This window comes from Hemicordylus capensis, chromosome 1 (genome assembly GCF_027244095.1).
Source record: "Hemicordylus capensis ecotype Gifberg chromosome 1, rHemCap1.1.pri, whole genome shotgun sequence".
NCBI lineage: Eukaryota > Metazoa > Chordata > Lepidosauria > Squamata > Cordylidae > Hemicordylus > Hemicordylus capensis.
The window spans coordinates 57,570,131-57,588,969 of NC_069657.1; the positions used below are offsets into that span (position 1 = coordinate 57,570,131).

Sequence of the window (18,839 nt, forward strand, 5' to 3'; positions counted from 1 at the left end):
GTCCGGGTTACCTTAGAGAGCACCTTCTTTGGTGTATAATCCCCATCGCTCGTTGAGGTCATCTGGAGAGCTCTGTCTCCAGTTACCACTGGAGACAGTGGGACCGGGCCTTTTCTATAGCTGCTCCTGGTCTATGGAATGCACTGCCGGCAGATATCCGCAGTTTAGGCTCACTGTCAGCCTTTAAGAGAGCCCTAAAAACTTATTTGTTTGGCCTGGCCTTCCAAGGCTTGTAAAGTGTTGTTTTTAAAAGTATTTTAATTGGTTTTAAATGGTTTTAATTGTTTTTAGCACTGTGTTTTGAATTGTGTTTTTTTATGTCTTTTAAAAAGTTGCTGTACACCACCCAGAGCCTCTGGATGGGGCGGTTTATAAATGTAACAAACAAACAAACAAATAATGAAGGCCAGAGGGTAGGGCTAAAATAAGTGCAGCTCAGGGCGTGAGCCTTGTGGATCTTACGAAGGGCTCCTCTAAGCATTTTTCTCTGTAATTCAGGCACTGCTTAGGTGCCAGACAATAAGGTCGCTCACACAACCTTAGGGGATGGGGATGGGGAAGGCAGGATCCTATCTACCTCCCCCACATGATCTGGGGCCCAAAAAGGGCTCCATCATCCATGTGCCCAAACGAGTGGTGTAGAGGTGGAGCAACGTGCCAAAGGAGAGATGAGGAGAAGGAAGCCTGGCCACCAGATATCCCACAATGCACTGCATGAGCAGCATGGTGCCTTGGGATATCTCCCAGCTGCTGAGCTGCTCCTTCCCCCTGGCTCTGTGGCAAGTATGGCTGCTGGCAGCCTGGGCATGAGGTAGGAGGCGTGCACATGTCCTCCTGCCTCACTTTTAGCCTGGATACAAAAGCTGGGCTATGTGGGGAGGAGTGCTAGGATAAGGAGTGATCTCAGTGCTGATCCCCATTCTGGGGATGGACATGAGAACAACCTCAATGTCTTGTCATGTTTACTTGGACTTTCAGTGGACCAAGTGGTCTGGGTTGCTCTATCTGCTGCGGATTTTTAAACTGCTGCTTTAATAGTTGTTAGCTTTAAAAAAAAAATTCACATGTTGGGTAACATTTATGATGAAGAAAATCTTGTATGAGTGAATATCTACATTCATATATGTCACAAAAGGAGACCAGCTTCTTTCAAAAAGTCCCAGCATTTGTTTTTCCATCACACAGCCTCATATATATGGTTAGTTTTGCCAAAATTGTCTTGGTGGATTTGGCAACCAATATCTTACTGCCATTCACACATTCCATATTAATTAGCAGTGGTCCGGGATAAAACCTCCTTTCAGTACCCTAACCCTATTCGTGATGGATCACAAAGCAGAGGCAGGATCATCACTGCCAAAATGTCTTTCCAGGAAGACTTTCCAACCAAACATGCATGAAGTTGGCTTTGGGTGTGTGATAATACCAGCAATGATAATTGTCTCTCACATATATTTTAGTCAAACAATATGATGTTGAGATATTCCTCCTGCTTCCAGCAGTCACAGGGTTGGTCTCTCTCCAGAGAACCACAACCTTCCCATCTACACCGTTCTGCCATCACTGGCATGCCCACTTTTAAAGGCTGCTGTACAGGCCGGACATCCAGTGCCCCCTGGCCACTCCCCCCTTGCCTTTATTAACCCCTCCCGTGTTGCCTGATTCCTTTTGTCTTCCCTTTCCCCTCCCTCCAACCCGACCTAACACCCCTCACTTCCATCCTCCCCATCCCTGTTGTTGGACAGCACTGGCCACCTGATGTCATTGCCAGGTGCTCACTGTGTCATCCCAGAGCACGGGCCAGTCCACTAACCCAAGACGTGGGCCCATTCTGGTTCAGGTGCAGTGTTGGTGGGCAAACAGTCGGCCACTCCCCTGGAGCCACACAGCGCATTGCCGCCTGCTGCAGCATCGCCCTGGAAGTGGGTGAGTGCCGAGTCCAGACTGGCTGGACAGTAGTTTTTAAGTGATTAATTAATGTCAGGTATTTATATAAAATGGTGGATGACATCGAGATTAATGTTGCACTAGTGCACTGAAAGAAACTGCATGAACTTCATAGAGGAGAGGTCTATCAATGGCTACTAGTCGGAGGGCTGTGGGCTACCTCCAGCCTCAAAGGCGGGATGCCTCTGAGTACCAGTTGCAGGGGAGTAGTGGCAGAAGAGAGGGCGTGCCCTCAACTCCTGCCTGTGGGCTTCCAGCAGCATCTGGTGGGCCACTGTGCGAAACAGGATGCCGGACCAGATGGGCCTTGGGCCTGGTCCAGCAGGGCTGTTCTTATTTTCGTAACTTTGCAGAGCTACCCAGAGTTGCATAATGTTGTACAACACTAGTTGTGAAATGTGTTAACATCTTCCTCTAGCCGTAGAACTTGTATGCAACAGACCTCACTTCTTTGCACATCATCATTGTGCTACATCCTTGTGCAGCACTATGCTGGCACGACATTAGTCTGGTTGTAGGCCAGTATGTTTTTCTGATGTTATTACTGTTTTATGCTTTTAGTATACAACTGTTTTTATGAGATTTGGTTAAACTGCCCTTCCCAATAAGACAATGTTTTTAGCTGCCACTTTTAATTGCTATTTTAGCTGCTGCTGATATTCAGTTATTATTATAGCTTTATTTGTAAACCATCTTGGGAAATATTATTTGAAAGGTGGTATAGAAGGCTCCAAAATAAATACACAGCAACAGAAAAATGATAAATATTCCATCTCTTAGCAACAAGCCCCAGGCCACTGGTGTGTTGGGTTCGTACCAAACGGGGTTCAAATCTCCTCTCAACCAGAATACTCACTGGGTGGCCTTGAGGTGAATGTCTGTCTTTGGCGGGGGGCGGGGAGATATTGCAGTGCCCCGCATGAGATACCAATGCTGCTGTGCCCCACGGACCCTGGTGGTAGCCAACCCCCTTTCAAAATCGACCCTTGCAAGCTTTGAAAGTGACACAGGGGGTGAGGAGAAGGGGAGGTGCCAGCAGCTTTCTCTTCTCTCCTCATTCTTTTTGCAGTCTTTGTAAGGAGTGTGAGGAGAGGTGCCCGAATGACCCTGAAGAGCTGCTCCATGGGTGGTGGTGAGGCATCTTGCTGCCATGCTGTTGGCCCAATAATCTGTTGCCTTAAATTACTGCCTGGCCTTGCCTCGTGCAAGGTCTGCCCCTGACTGTGGACCAATGGCTGACAGACAGAGGGCTGCATATCTCCTGTTCACAGATTTGTTGCAAGGATGAAATCCCCCACCCAGGAGAAAGGGAGGGAAAGGGAGTAAAGGGAGTTTCCAGCCTGAGCAGCATGCCTCAGCAGGCAATATGACTGATAAGAGATCTCCATACCAAGTCCAAAGGGCAAAGGAACACCCAGTGGTACTGTTGATCACTGCTGCACAATAGCAGAGACTTGTGAGAGCCCAAGGATTTTTCACAAGCATGAATGAATTAGACCTATCAAACAATGTCCTATAAGTCTATAATGTAGTAGTATATTATCCTGAAACCTGTTTCAGTAGGATCATGACATTCAGCAGCAATAAGCAGTCTGGGAACTTCTGATAAAGAGCTTTAAAAATAGTTTCTGCAAATCGTTTCTGAAGAGGAAGGTTGCCTTCCAAGCACCTCAACAAATCTAGCCAGGTATTGTTCTCAAACAATAGCTAACTAGTTATAGTACAATTATTGGCAAAAGATCATATTCGCCTTTTCCCAACACACCTTTCGAAAACTGACTCTGGTCAAATGTAGTGGTAAGAGAGTTTTGCAGTGGAAAGAGATTTTGCCTTCTGTTTATAAATAAATATAGATATTTATTACTCACCAAGCTTGACTCCTTAATTTTATATAGAAATTAACTATTTATATAGGAAAGCATTAAGAATTTATATTTATATGGTTGAAGAATTTGGAATTGTTTTTTAAAATTGCTGAAAATTTTTAATATGTTTTCCAGAACTGTAGCCATGCAATAATCTAAAAGGGGAAAGTTTCCAGAAACTGAACAAAATATAATTTACATATGATAAAGTAGCAGCTGAGCTGCTGAGCAAGAAAATCACATTGAATAAAAATGACTCAAGCATACAATCTATCCTGTTGCTCTTTCTAGCTGATGCTGCTAAATCAGCCTTGGCATTGGCACAGTGATAGTGCATGTTTGCCATAAAGTCAAGTCATTTGTTTTACTTTCCTCCTAAAACTCTATAGACCTATGTCTTCAAGTATAGTTTTGTCTCAAGCATTTCTAAATTGGGGGTGGGGTGTGTTTTATAATCTCAAAGGGGGGGGGCAGTGTTGAATCAACTGGTAATGAATATTTGCCAGCTTATGAAATTTCATTTGTGAAGCCTGACAAAATGAAACAATTTGGGAGATGCCAACAAGCCTAAAGCATTTGAGCCCTGAGGCACAAACATTATATATAAAGTCTGAAAGTGAGTATAGGAGATCCTCATTATTCACAGGTTTCTGGATCCCAGTTTTGGCTGTTCGTGGTTCACTAATGTAGACCTGGTCACTACTAAATTTCTTACCACCACATTTGACCAGAGTCAGTTTTTGAAAGATGTGTGGGAAAGGGTGTGTTGTTCTGCAGTACAGAACAACAATCCAAGAACCAGAAGGGGTGTAGTGGAGGGGGGACACACAGGGTTGGTGTGCCAGTACAGTACAGTGCACTTCCATGTTTTGTGCACAACCCAAATAATTTCTTCTGAATTTACTACTAGTAGTAGTACTAGTAGCACTGAACCCACTGAACCCTCATGCGGTTCTTCTCTGCCTGCATTGCTTCTGCAAATTCACGTCCAGCTGAGTTGTCAGGTGGTTTTGAGGGGGCTAGTTCATGCCCCCTCTGTATTGAATTTGAATTTGGAACCATCTGTCACTCACTGTGATGTTTTTAACAACTTTTTTGCAGATAAAATATCTTGTATTCTCGCTGAACTAGACTCCACAGTTACTGCAGAGTCTAACATAGAAGTGCCCAGCAACCCCTCTTGTAGGATTGAATTGGATCATTTTCAGTTTGTTACTTCTAACGAGGTGGACAAACTGCTTTGGACTGTATGCCCCACCACCTGCTTTCTTGACCCTTGCCCAATTTGGCTTATTTCACCTGATAGTAATATTATCAGAGAGGGTCTGGTAAATATCATAAATGCTTTGCTGAGGGAGGGCGGGATACCGCTTTGTCTTAACGAGGGTATTAGACCATATTTGAAGAAACCTGCTTTGGATCCCTCAGAGTTAGCTAATTACAGGCCTGTCTCTAATCTTCCTTGGTTGGACAAGGTGATTGAGCGAGTGGTGGCTTCTCCGCTCCAGGCAGTTTTGGATGACACAGATTATTTAGATCCTTTCCAGACTGGCCTTCGGGTGGGCTATGGGGTTGAGCCTGCCTTGGTCGGCCTGAAGGATGATCTCCGATTGACAGAGGGAGTGTGACTCTGCTGATCCTTTTGGATCTCTCGGCGGCTTTTGATACCATGGTATCCTGCTGGGTCGCTTGAAGGAGGTGGGATTGGGTGGCACTGTTTTACAGTGGTTCCGTTCCTACCTCTCTGGCAGATTCCAGATGGTGTCACTTAAAGACTATTGCTCTGAAAAGCGAGAGCTGAAGTGTGGGGTTCCACAAGGCTCCATACTGTCTCCAATGCTTTTTAACATCTACATGAAACCGCTGAGAGAGATCATCAGGAAGTTTAGTCTGGGATGCTATCAATATGCTGATGACCCAGATCTATTTCTCTATACCAACTTCATCAGGAAATGGCATGACCCCCCCCCCAAGTGCCTACTTGGAGGCGATATTGGGCTGGATGAGGGATAACAGACTGAAGTTGAATCCAAACAAGAAGGAGGTACTGTCTGTAGGAGGTCAGGATCCGAGAAATAGTTTAGATCTGCCTGTTCTGTATGGGGTTACACTCCCCCTAAAAGATCAAGTTCATAGTCTGGGAATGCTCTTGGTTCCTAAACTCTCCCTGGTTTCTCAGGTTGAGGCTGTGGCCAGGAGTGTTTTTTATCAGTTTCGGCTGATACACCAGATACGTCCATTCTTGCAGACTAGTGACATAAAATGGTGGTACATATGCTGGTAACCACTAGGCTTGACTACTGTAATGCACTCCATGTGGGGCTGCCTTTGTACGTAGTTCAGAAACTGCAACTGTTACAGAATATGGCAGCCAGTCTGGTCTCTTTACCCAAAGGGACCCTTTATGGTCCCTTTACCCAAAGGGACCATATAACACCGATTCTAAAAGAACTGCACTGGCTGCTGATAGGTTTCTGAATGAAATACAAAATGCTAGTTATTACCTATAAGGCCCTTAACGGCTTAGGTCCAGGGTATTTAAGAGAGCGCCTTCTCTGTCATGAACCCTGTCACCTATTAAGATCATCTTGAGCAGTCTGATTACGGGTGCCACCATCTCATTTGGTGGCAACTTGGGACCAAGCCTTTTCTGTGGCTACCTCAGGGCTCTGGAATGCGCTCCCTGCTAAAATAAAAGCATCTCCTTCTCTGTTTGCTTTTAGGAGGACCCTGAAGTCGTACCTGTTTTCCCAGGCCTTCAACTGAGATTCGATTTTTAAATTGTAATTTTTAAAAATATGTTTTTATCTTTGATTTTTTATCTTTTTTATGAATTTTAAATGTGTTCTATTTTACATTTTAATTCTGTACACTGCCTAGAGATTTTTATACCAGGCGGTATATTGAATGAATGAATGAATAAATAAATAAATAAATAAAACTGCACCCAGAGGACATTCAAGGACATTTCCATTAGGCTTCTGGACCTAATAGAAAGCAACCCCTCTCTAACAGTCAGCAATTGCTGGGAAAACTGCAGCATTGCTGCTGACTGCATTCAAGACATCAAGGTATCCCTCAAGGAGATCCAGCCATGGACTTGGAATGCCTGCTGGAAAAAACTATGGCCGGAGGCAGTTGCTCCCACATCCAGCCAGGCTGTTTCCTCAACAGAGATGAAGTGGCACAAATTGTAAACTTCGTGCGCAATGTTGCAGGTGAAGGCTTGGAGGACATCCAGAAGGAAGAGGTGGGGGAACTTCTAGAGTCACATCAGGAATTGGAGGAGCTCATCTAAGTGGTTTCTGAGAGCGATGAAGAAGACAGAGAGGAGAAGATAGTGGCAGCAAAGTCTTTAACTACCAAGGTCCTGACTTAGTTTCTGCAGGTGGGGACTGCCTTGGCTCAGAAAGCCTTGGCAATTGACCCATCAATGGAGTGCAGCATAACATTCAAGCGACAGCTGGAGACCAGGTTAAAACCCTACCAAGAAACCTACAAGGCTCTTCAGACAAAGGCAAAGCAGAGTACCCTCCCACCTGAAGAAGTAAAATCTGAGAGTGACACCTCCATCTCCACTTTCCAGAGTTTGAAGAAAATAGTGATGACAATGACAGCCCCACTGCCTCTCCAGGCCCTTTGCCTACAGTGGAGTAATTAGGGATATGCACAAAACCAGTTGTTCCAGTTCAGTTCACATCCGAACCAGATTCGGACTGGACCAGTTTGTTTTTGCTCCCCTCCAGACTGAGGCCCAGCCTGGCTTGAATTCAAGCCAGTTTGTGCCTGGTTTGAAGGCGGCAGGGGGCTTCCCTAAGTGGTAGCCATTAGTACTTTGAAGTACTCACGTTCTCACAGTTGCCCCAGAGGCGGCCGTGGTGGCCATGGGGGGCGGTGCTGTGGAGTCTCCCCCTACCCCTACTGGCCTCCCCTGAATCTCCTGGGCCAGTGTTTGCCTGGTTCAGGCCCATTTTCAGACCCGTCTCATCCCTCTGCATGCGTGGAGGACATCTTTTTACCTCTATGCATTCACATGGGCTATTTGCATGACCATGTGGCCCATGTACATGCATGGAGGCCAAAACATGCGTGGACGGCCTGAAAACATGAGATGGGCCCAAACCGGGAGACTCATGGGGAGGCCAGAGGGGGGAGGGTGAGCCTCCACAGCCCCCCCTCCACAGTCATGACAGCCCCTCTCCATGGCCACAGCAGCAACCTCCAGGGCAACTGTGAGAGTGTGAATACTCCAATTTACTAATGAAATTAGTTAGGGAAGCCCACCACCACCCTTGAACCAGGCCCAAACTGGTCCAAGTGGTTCGGCTCTATCTAGGACTGGACCTGGTTCAGTCTGAGATTGAGCCTTCGAACCAAACCAGTTCAAGTGCGAACCAACTTGATTTCAAGCCAATTCACACAGCTCTAGGAGTGATGTTCTGGTTTTGTTTTGTTTTCAATTTCTTTTTTCAATTTTCTGAACTGGAGTGGTGCTAACTCCAGTGGAGTGAAGTAATTCCTCCTGCTTCAGTTTATTTTTTGGCCAACAAGGCCAGATACTTCTCACAGATGGAGTAATGTTACTCCTGATTTTTTCACTTTCTTTTCTTTTCTGAATGGGAGTGTTGTTAACTCTAGAGGTGTGATTTAACTCCTTTGTGATGATTTGCAACTAACCAACGCTCCAACTTTCCAGAGCTGGAGTGCTGGTTTTGGGATCATTACTGGAGGAGCCAGAGACTTGGGGAGCTGGAACAGTGAAGGTACAGTGCTGTATTTATCACTTGTTTTTGCTTAAACCCCCCCCCCCTTTTTGGGGGGTATGTGTGTGATTTTGGGTGATTTAGAAATTTGGGGAATTTATAGATATTTTCCAAGGAACCCTACCCCCAAATTCCTATAGGCTCAGCCCCCTCACCCCCCATCTCCCCATTCATGGTAGTAGCCTGGAACCTAACCCCGCAAAAAATGAGAGCCTCCTATATAGGTGTCAACATTTCTCATTTTAAAAACTGGAATATTTGCATAATTTTGGATATTCTTTACCTCCATTCTATTATAGGATTAAGGGCCAAACTCCATGATATTAAATGTGTAATTTGGACTTTATTTTCAGTTAATTGCCTTGTGGGGACCCATTCTGGATCACAACCCTAGTGCAGAAATAGAGGCTATTTAGCCCTTTAATTCTGTGCCATTTCTTGCTGAAAATCACATCCAGAATTTCCTATAGCCCCAAAATGCCATTTAACATTCACTTGCAGTGTGGCAACCAGAATGTTATTAACTGAGGGACTTGTCCACATACTACCATATTCTGGAGGCATGAGCTATCGCTGAGTGACATACTTTTTCATTCAGTACTATTAACCTTCTTCATTAGTATTTAATATGCTGCTGCACTTTGTCTGTTATGTAAATCCCAGGTACCTTTTATGCACTGTCTCCACAATTTGGAAAGCTTGTTCAGTGAATTCTTTGGAAGCTCTAAGAATTAGTTTCTGTAGGTTTGTTGCTACAGTTATCTAAGCTACACACAAAGTATAATCATTGTTGTCTGAGTAACTTTCTCAATGTCATATTTGAGGACATGGAATAGAAAGCAGAGTCTCTCATGATTTCGTCTTGTTTGGACTTTTATGTGTTAGGTTTTATGCCTACTACTACTACTTATACACTGCTTTTCAACAAAGGTTTGCAAAGTGGTTTACATGGGAAAATAAACAAACAAGATGATTCCCTGTCCCAAAAGGCTCACAATCTAAAAAGAAACACAAGGTAGACACCAGCAACAGCCACTGGAGGGATGCTGTGCTGGGGTTGGATAGAGCCAGTTGCTCCTCCACCCTGCTAAATATAAGAGAATCACCACGTTGAAAGGTTCCTCTTTGCCCAGTTAGCAGTGGTAACTCCTTTTCACCTTCTTGTGCTTTGCATCAAATGTCTTTGTTATTTTTGACTTAGTTTCTCAGCAGTATATACTCAATAAAATATATACGACATTGTGGGACCATTGTTTTTCCTGCTCCTGTTAACTGAGAGAGTAGGAGCAGATGCAGTGCTGAACCAATAGGAGTCACTTGACCATAACTATGGCTCAGTTTATAGAATCAGCAGAATTAAGTGGTAAGGCTTTGCTTGGGTTATATCACTTCAGGCTAAATGATTGGTTGAACGTGTGAATGTTCCACTATAGAGAAATTTCCATGGAAGAAGAAAACAAGTATGTCATGGAGAAAGGCTCTGCCCTTTTTCTGTGGCAGCGCATTCCAACGTACAACCCCCACCTTCAGCCTAAATTGATAAAATCCAGGAAAAGCTTCACCACTCAGTACTAAAACATTCAGTCTTTATGCATTGCTGCCTTCTTGGAGAACAGAAATTGGCTTGGATGCGACTACTTTATTCTCTAACATAGAAAATGGCGAGACAGGAACACTTTCCATTACTCTTCTGTCGTTGCCTCTGGGATTTGGCTGGTGCAATGATAAAGCACCTGTTGTAAATCTCACAAAGGAAGTATGCTAATTTAGCATGCTCAATTTACATATTGATAGAAGTTGGCATAAAATTAAGTTTCTTTTAGGGCATACACAACACAGGGCAGCTTTATGATCAAAGGAAGATTCCACTTCAGGCAGCCCAGTAGGGAGCAATTTAATAGGTGGTTTAATAATAGTCGATTCCTCCACTTTGTCACTGAATGCAGGAGAACTACTGGCAGGTCACTCAGAAGCACTGCAAGAGAGGTTTAAGAACACAAGAAAAGCCCAGCCAGGCCAAGGGCTCATCTGGTTCAGCATCATGCTTCACGCAGTAGCCAACCAAGTATATCAGGGATGCTTGCAAGTGGGGGAAAGAGAACAACTCCCCCTCCTGCTGATGTTCCCTAGAACCTGGTGCTCAGGGACATGCCCCCTCTGGTTCTTTTGGAAATATATATCTATCAAGGCTAGTAGCCATTGAGAGCCCTATCCTCCATGAATTTTTCTAATCTCTTTTAAATCACCTAGATTGGTGGCCATCACCCCATCCAGTGGCAACAAATTCCATAGTTTTGTTACACATTATATAAATAAGTACTTATTTTTGTCTGTCCTGAATCTCCCAGCATTTAACTTCAATGGGTGACCCTTGGTCCTAATATTATGAGGGAGAAAAAATTCTTTTTCTCCACTTGATCCACACTTTGCATGACCTTATACAACAATATCATGTCCCCTCTTACCTGTCTTGTTTCTAAACTAAAAAGGCCCAAATGTAGGGAAATCACAACTAATTAATATTAGTTGTCATTTCCTGCACCTTTTTCAACTCTACCATGTCCTTCTTAAGGTGCTGTGACCAGAACTGTACATAGTGCAGTCACACTGTGCGGTCACACCATAGATTTATATAGAGGCATTACTATATTGGCAGTTTTATCATCAATCCCTGTCCTAATAATCCCTTGCTTGGAATTAGCCTTCTTTACAGCTGCTGCACATAGGGATGTGCACAAAACCGGAAAAACTGGTTCGGCTCGAATCAAACTGGACTCGAGCCGAACTGGGTCCGGTCCAGTTCTGTGCAAAGTCGAGCCAGGCTGGTTCGGTTCAAATCCAAACCAGTTTGGGCCCAGCTTGAGCAGGCAGGGGGCAGTAAAACTGTTTTAAAATATGACAGACTTACCACCACTGAGGGCTTTGGCAGCCTCAGGGATGTCCACAGGGGGTCTCCAGAGGTTCTCCCTCACCCATCTGGCCTTCCCCGGTCTCCTACAGGCTGATTCAGCCCAGTTCTGGGAATTTTCCACCCTCTGTGCATGTGCAGTGGCCATTTGGGGGGGGGTGTGCCACGCATGCATACTGCCCATTTGCATGACTTGGGCCATCATGCATGTACAGAGGGCTGAAAAAGCCCCCAAATGGCCCAAAATGGGCTGTGGGAGACCGGGGGTAGGCTGACAGGGGGAGGAGAAGCCTCCAGAGTCCCCCCCCCCAGCCACCACAGCACCCCCCGAGGCCGTTAAAGCCCTCGGTAAGTCTGTCATATTTTTAACACATTTACTGCTCCCACCACCTTGAGCCGGGCTCAGCCAGTGTGGCTTGACCTCCAACCAAATCGGGTCCAGTTTGGTTCAAGGTTGAGACTTCAAGCCAAGCTGGTTCAAAGTCAAGCCGGCTCTCACATCCCTAGCATCGGGCTCATTGAATAATTTGGTGGCCAGCAAGCTTGGCCACCTCACTGCTTACCTTTTACTCCAGATCATTTATTTGTGATCATGTATTTATTTGTTTGTGATCACTTATTTATTTTTATCCAGCATCTTTCAGCAGCCGTGTATGCAGACCTCCAGGCCTGGTTTAAAGGCTGGGAATGAGCCGTGGAGGTCAGCGTTGAGGGACCTCCAGGTTAGGAGTGCAGATCCCTGCAGAGTTCACTGCAACATTTAATACACTCAAGATTCAGTCCCGCAAAGGGATGTGAATGCAGAAATCTGCTTCTGCATGCAGATTCCATTTTCTTTCCATTTATTAATATGGCTGGTTTTCTTTGTCCAATATTGTCTAATAGCTTCACTACCAGGACTTGGACATTTTTGTACTACCAGAACAAGTCAGCTGGTAGTAGCTTTTAAGAGGAACAAGCTGATTTGATGAAACCGGTGAGCAGTAGTGAAAGAATGAAGGGATTTGCCTATGGTTTAGGAATGAATACATCTCACATTGGAAAAAGACGAATGCACTGTTTAGTCTAGAATGCAGTATTTTATACTAGAAAGAGATTGGCTGATGTGTTCCACAATGCTGTTGCATCTGTGTGCCAAGAAACACAACAACCTGGATAATTCATTTTTATTTAATGGCTTATCTACACTGCCACCTTGCTACACATTCAACACAATTTAATGATAATTGAAGAAGCAACTCACCTACACTGTCTTCACAAAGTAGGATTGGGGATGAGTGTAGCTCAAATTACTTCAGGCTGAAAAATTATAAAAACTCAATTTTTGTACAACACAATATATAGAGACAAAACAAAATCTTCATTCACCACAGGGTACTCCCCACCTCCGTTGGTGCTTTGCTCACCGTCTGAAGTGCAGGAAACTGTACTGAACAATGCTGACTGAGGTTGTGTGTGCATAGTCTTTTCTACGAAATACATGCATATTTTTCATTACCACTTTCAGGTAACTCTTGTTAACAACTGGCTTCACTAAAGGGTTAGGCAGTGCTAGAATCCTCACATCCCAATCATCCACAGATTTTTAGCTTTAACATAGCTGCAAGCAGAATTGCACAGAAGTCACAAGGTGCATGCTTATCCTTAGATCTCATTCAGAATAGATTCTTCTAAAGCATCCTTAAATTAAAATGGACAGCAAGTGCCTTTATGGAAGAAGTGGAATAAATAAAGGAATCCACACACTAGGTGGAAAGTAATTTCAAAATATTCAGTCAACTGCAGCAAGAATATAATCTTATTTATTAAAATGTTTATACCCCATCCCTCCAGTACAATACTCCTCGGGGCGGCTCCAACAGTAAAGGTAATATAAAGTTTAAAACAATAAAACAAATAAAACAGCATAGAATAAAACCAATTAAAACAAATGCAATTACAAGCAAATAAAAATAATATAAAAGTCCACCAATTTATCATTAAAAGATTTTAAAAGCCTCTCTAAACAGATGGATTTTGAGGTCTTTTAAAAAAAACACTAAGGGAGGGAGTGTGGCAAAGCTCTTCTGGGAGGGCATTCCATAGCCAAGGAGCCACAACCAAGAAAGCCCTGTCTCTTGTCCCCACCAACCAAATCTCAGTGAATGGCAGGGCTGCGAGCAGGGTTCGAGATGATGAATGAAAAGTCCTGGCAGTTTCACATGGATGAATGCAGTCCGACAGATACCCTGGACCGAAGCCCAGGCTTTAAAGGTCAAGATCAGCACTTTGAATTGGACCCAGAAGCAAACTGGCAACCAGCGAAGCTGCCGCAGGATAGGTGTGATCCTCGAGGAGCTACTAGCACCCACAAGCATTCTTGCAGCAGCATTCTGGATCAGCTGAAGCTTCTGAACCATCTCCAAGGGCAGAAGAATCATCTGAACCATCTCCAAGGGCAGAAGAAGGGCATGTAGAGCACACTGCAGTAATCCAATCTGGATGTTACCAGTGCATGAGTGGCTGAGGTCAGGTCTGACTTCGCCAAGCAGGGTCGCAGCTGATGTACCAGCTGTAGATAGTAATGAGCACTCTTGCACACCACCACCACCACCACCTGTGCCTCCAAGGGTCCAGAAGCACCCCCAAGCTGCAAACTTGGTCTTTCAGGGGGAGTGTGACCCCATCTAGGACCACATCTACCTCACCACTCGAATAATCAGTTTTACCAACCCAGAGCACTTCCATCTTATCTGGATTAAGTTTCCATTTGTTTGCCCCCATCCAATCCAGAACAGCCTGCCGACACCAGTTCAGGATATCCACTGCCACCTTGGTGTTAGCTGGCTTAAATGATAGGTAAGCCGGGTATCATCAGCATATGGATGACACCATAGCCCATACCAACAGATAACTTCTCCCAGTGGTTTCATGTAGATGTTAAACAACGTGGTGGACAAAACAGAACCCTGTAGCACCCCATAGGCCAATGGCCAAGGGATAGAGCAGGCATCACTCAGCACCACCTTCTGGGTGCAACTCTCAAGGTAAGGCCAGAGCCACCATTATCATATTGCCCCCAAGTCCCAACCTGGAGAGGTGGCCCAGAAGGATACCAAGTTCACTGGTATTGAAAGCTGCTGAGATATCATCTCTTCCAAAATGATTTCCAGCAGAGCATTTGACCCTAGAATCATGTTTTGGTTCTGATCTCTAGTTAGACCTATTTTCCAGAAATCTGTCTATCAAGGGCTATTAGCCATGATAGTTTCACCAGGGGTTCTCAAACTTTGGCCCTAGTTGATGTTGTACTCTTAATTTCCATCATTTCCAGCCACAATGGCGAAAGGCCATAACAAAAGTTGTAGTCCAACAATATCTAGGGATCCAACTTGAGAACCCCTGACTTACTGGAACATCCCAGGTCAGGCAGTTGTTGTGGGTTAGTGTCTTCTCTCTCTCCTCCCATGGGGATAGCACCACATCATACAAGGCAGAGTAGGCCATCTCCACAGCTCACAGGCATGTTAAGAGCAGTTCCTTTGCCTTATGGTAATGCTGGAGGGCACGCAAGCAGGCTTATGTTCCAAGCCCTATGACCTTCTAACCCAGCCTACTCACAGAGACATTTTTCTCCCTCTCCCATAACACTAGAACCAGGGGTCATACCATGAAAGTTTATTTGCCACAAAATGTAGGACCAACAAACGGAAGTACTTTTTCACACAACGCATAATCAACTTATGGAATTCTCTGCCACAAGGTGTGGTGACAGCCAACAACCTGGATGGCTTTAAGAGGGGTTTGGATAACTTCATGGAGGAGAGGTCTATCAACAGCTACTAGTCAGAGGGCTATAGTCCACCTCCAACCTCAGAGTCCACCTCCAACCTGCAACTGGTATTCAGGATGCCTCTGAATACCAGTTGCAGAGGAGTAACAGCAGAAGAGAGGGCATGCCCTCAACTCCTGCCTGTAGGCTCCCAGTGGCATCTGGTGGGCCACTGTGTGAAACAGGATGCTGGACAAGATGGGCCTTAGGCCTAATCCAGCAGGGCTGTTCTTATGCACTCAGATCTGGGTTACCCTTTCCCCTGGCTTGCCATCTTCTGCTCTCAATAGTCTCTCTGCCTGCCCACACCCTTGTAACTCCCTCCCCTGGGAGGTGCCTGCCCTGACTAGCTGCAGCAAATTTGCAAGGTATACATGCCATGAGCGAGCTGGTACTAGAGCCTCTTAGATTCATTCCGCCTTCCCTTCAGACTTCCTGGCTGACCTGGTTTCCATGGCCCTCCTGTGGTTCCGGCTGTGGGCTTGAGGCTCACAGGTGGGAGCAACAGCAAAGAAGGGCTGTTACATTCATGCCCTGCTTGTAAATTTCCCAGAAGCACCTAGTTGGCCACTGTGGAGGTCATGATGTTGGACTTTGGTCTGATTTAGCAAGACTCTTCTTGTGCACTCGGCATCTCTGAAACACCCCAGCTATATTTCCCAACTGTCCCAAATGCTGCAGTAGTTATTTATTTACACTGACATCAAAAACAAAACCAACAAAGACTAGGCTAAGGCAAGCATGAAGTACAGAATCAGACACAGCATTACGAACAAAGTAATAGTAATCAGCACTGAGATACACAATAAGTGCTATGGTAGACCGGCAGCGAAGGATAACTCAGCCAAATAAAATAAAATAAAATAAAATAAAATAAAATAAAATAAAATAAAATAAAATAAAATAAAATAGATTGCATCACTGTTCAGTCAAATTCTTCAACTATTTGTGACAACAGGTGGTGCTGAGGATACAATACACCATAAGCTAACTTGGTACATATATTTTGATTTTGCCCAAGACAGGAACATAGGAACATAGGAAGCTGCCTAATACTGAGTCAGACCATTGGTCCATTTAGCTCAGTATTGTCTACACCCACTGACAGCAGCTTCTCCAAAATTGCAGGCAGGAGTCTCTCTCAGCCCTATCTTGGAGATGCCAGACAGGGAACTTGGAACCTAGATGCTCTTCCCCTGAAGGGAATATCTTACATTGCTCACACATGTCTCCCATTCAAATGAAAACCAGAGCAAACTCTGCTTAGCAAAGGGGGACAATTTATGCTTGCTACCACAAGACCAAAGCCACCTAATGGTGCAGAGGGGAAATGCTTGACTAAAAAGCAGAAGGTTGCCAGTTTGAATCCCACTGGTACTGTATCAGGCAGCAGTGACATAGAAAGATACTGAAAGGCATCATCATACTGTGCAGGAGGAGGCAATGGTAAACCCCTCCTTTATTCTACCAAAGAAAACCACAGGGCTCTGTGGGCACCAGGAGTTGACACCAACTCGATGGTACATTTCACCTTTACCTTTACCACAAGACCAGTTCTCCTCTCATCTACAACATTTTGGCATGAAGTATAAAGCTGCCAGCTTGCAAACCCTTTGCTTTTAATCATCTGATTTTAAGCTATACTTCTGCAGATTGGACTTTCTATAAAATTATTATAGATAATTAGTGTCTAGCTGATTTAGTGGCTAAACATAGTGCTATTATAACACAACACTGAAATTTATGGAAGTTCTAACAACAAACATTAGACAATTAAACAAACATGTTAATTTAGGAATGAAAGAAAATAACAACATGCCTTTGGAATGAAACCCCAGGAAATAATTGAAAGAAATTTGTGTGTGAAAGAGCAAAGCAACTAGGCTATAAACCTGGATTGTTGTTCTGGTTTAGACACAGACACACTTTCCTGTTTCTCACTTCCTTTGCCCTTTTAAATAACTGTTTCAATTATTATTATTATTTGTTAATGGGGTGTCAGATCAAGAGGAGCTGAAGCTAAATATGCAATGGGAGAATAATTTAGGGCTTATAATAATTAATTAATTATCTATACTGCCACATACCAATGTCTCATGGCAGTTTACAAAGCCAGGGCATTTAATTGTTGGACAACTCCCGTTTAGATGTTCAGTTGTTTTTTCAGTGTTATTTTGAAAAGCAATATAAACTGCAAATAGATGGAAAATCTAGAAGTAACTTGCCTGTGAAGAGGAATAAAATTTGCTAAAATGTAGACAAACTTAAATTTTTTAGAATTATTGCTAGTCTCTAGGCTCTAAAGCTGATATAACTCACAGTCCTTTCTCCAAAGTAATCGCCTACTAAGTTTTCACACCACCTTCACTGAAGGTGCTGTTCTTTTTCTCCATTTGCTTTGCTTTCTCGCCCCCTGTTTGGCTTAGTCACTATGTGTAGGAATTCAAAACCTACCACACTTAATGTCTCTGTTTCAGTACTCCATCCTCTAAATTTCATTGATATTTGAATTAGTTTTCTGCTTAGTCCACACCTTGTTCTTCTGTTTGAGTGAGGATAAGGACAAAATAACCATCTGTCCATGCAGCTTCTGAGCTTCACATCTCATGAGTTAATGGTTCCCATCTTGCAGGTTGGAGTTAAAGGTGGGAAGTGCTGGTAGATCTCTGGCTAATAGCATCAAGACAAGGAGGAGGAGAACAAGAATGGGAGGAAGAGAACAGACAGGTTTTAATCCAGCAATAAGGGGATTTCCCCCCAACAGTATCATCATTCACTATAAATGTTCTTCCACTCATTTTAGCTTAAATGCACTGAACAAATTATGGATTCCCTTAGGGCAGTGGAGAGCAGGGGTAGGTGGATAATTTTTCTTCGGGCCTTTAATAGCTGCATGCAGCAATAAACACAGTTTTTGTAAGCCTTATGTAGCAATGGGGAAAGCCACACCTGTTGAATGTCTGCCTTTGAAGTCACAGGAACCCCCCCCCCCCCGCAGAGAACACAGAAATACTAATGCAGCCTTCCAAACTGCAGCATCAGGAAATGCCATGATGGGATTACAATATACACAAAGGAATGCAGGGACTTTAAAAGGGTCACAAGTCCATGGAGGTCAATAAAACATGCCTTTTTGGATGTGATAACTGTGCCACTTCCTATACAACCTCATTTTAATTGCTATTATCTTACATCTCCTTGAAGAGCTCAGAGTAGCTTACATAGTGCCACCACAGTGATCTTACATCTAGATGCTGATTAGATCCTACCTGCTTCACACTTTTGATGTTACAGCTGTGCGTGTTTGTGGGTGTAGACCACTAATTAGGCCCTGTGTTGTGTGTGTGTGTGTGTGTGAGAGAGAGAGAGAGGTTTTCATAGGATTCCTGTTCCCTGCTAAGAAAAGGTTTCAACAGAATAGCTTCTGCCATCATAACCATTAAGGAAGCTACCACTGCAGAACCTTTGTCTGCCATATAGGAACAGGGTCTCAGAATAGTGGATTTGTCTGCCACTAAAGGAATAGGAGCTCAGAAATACCATTT

At 44.2% G+C, this 18,839-nt stretch overlaps 1 long non-coding RNA gene across 1 annotated transcript in view; it reads right to left on the minus strand.

Annotated features, from left to right (window-relative positions):
* LOC128340024 (uncharacterized) overlaps positions 1–17,934 on the minus strand; it is a 33,020-nt gene extending 15,086 nt beyond the window's left edge. The window contains exon 1 of the long non-coding RNA XR_008313404.1: positions 17,749–17,934. This is a non-coding gene — a long non-coding RNA (uncharacterized LOC128340024). The remainder of the gene's footprint in view (positions 1–17,748) is intronic.
* Between the last annotated feature and the right edge of the window lie 905 nt (positions 17,935–18,839).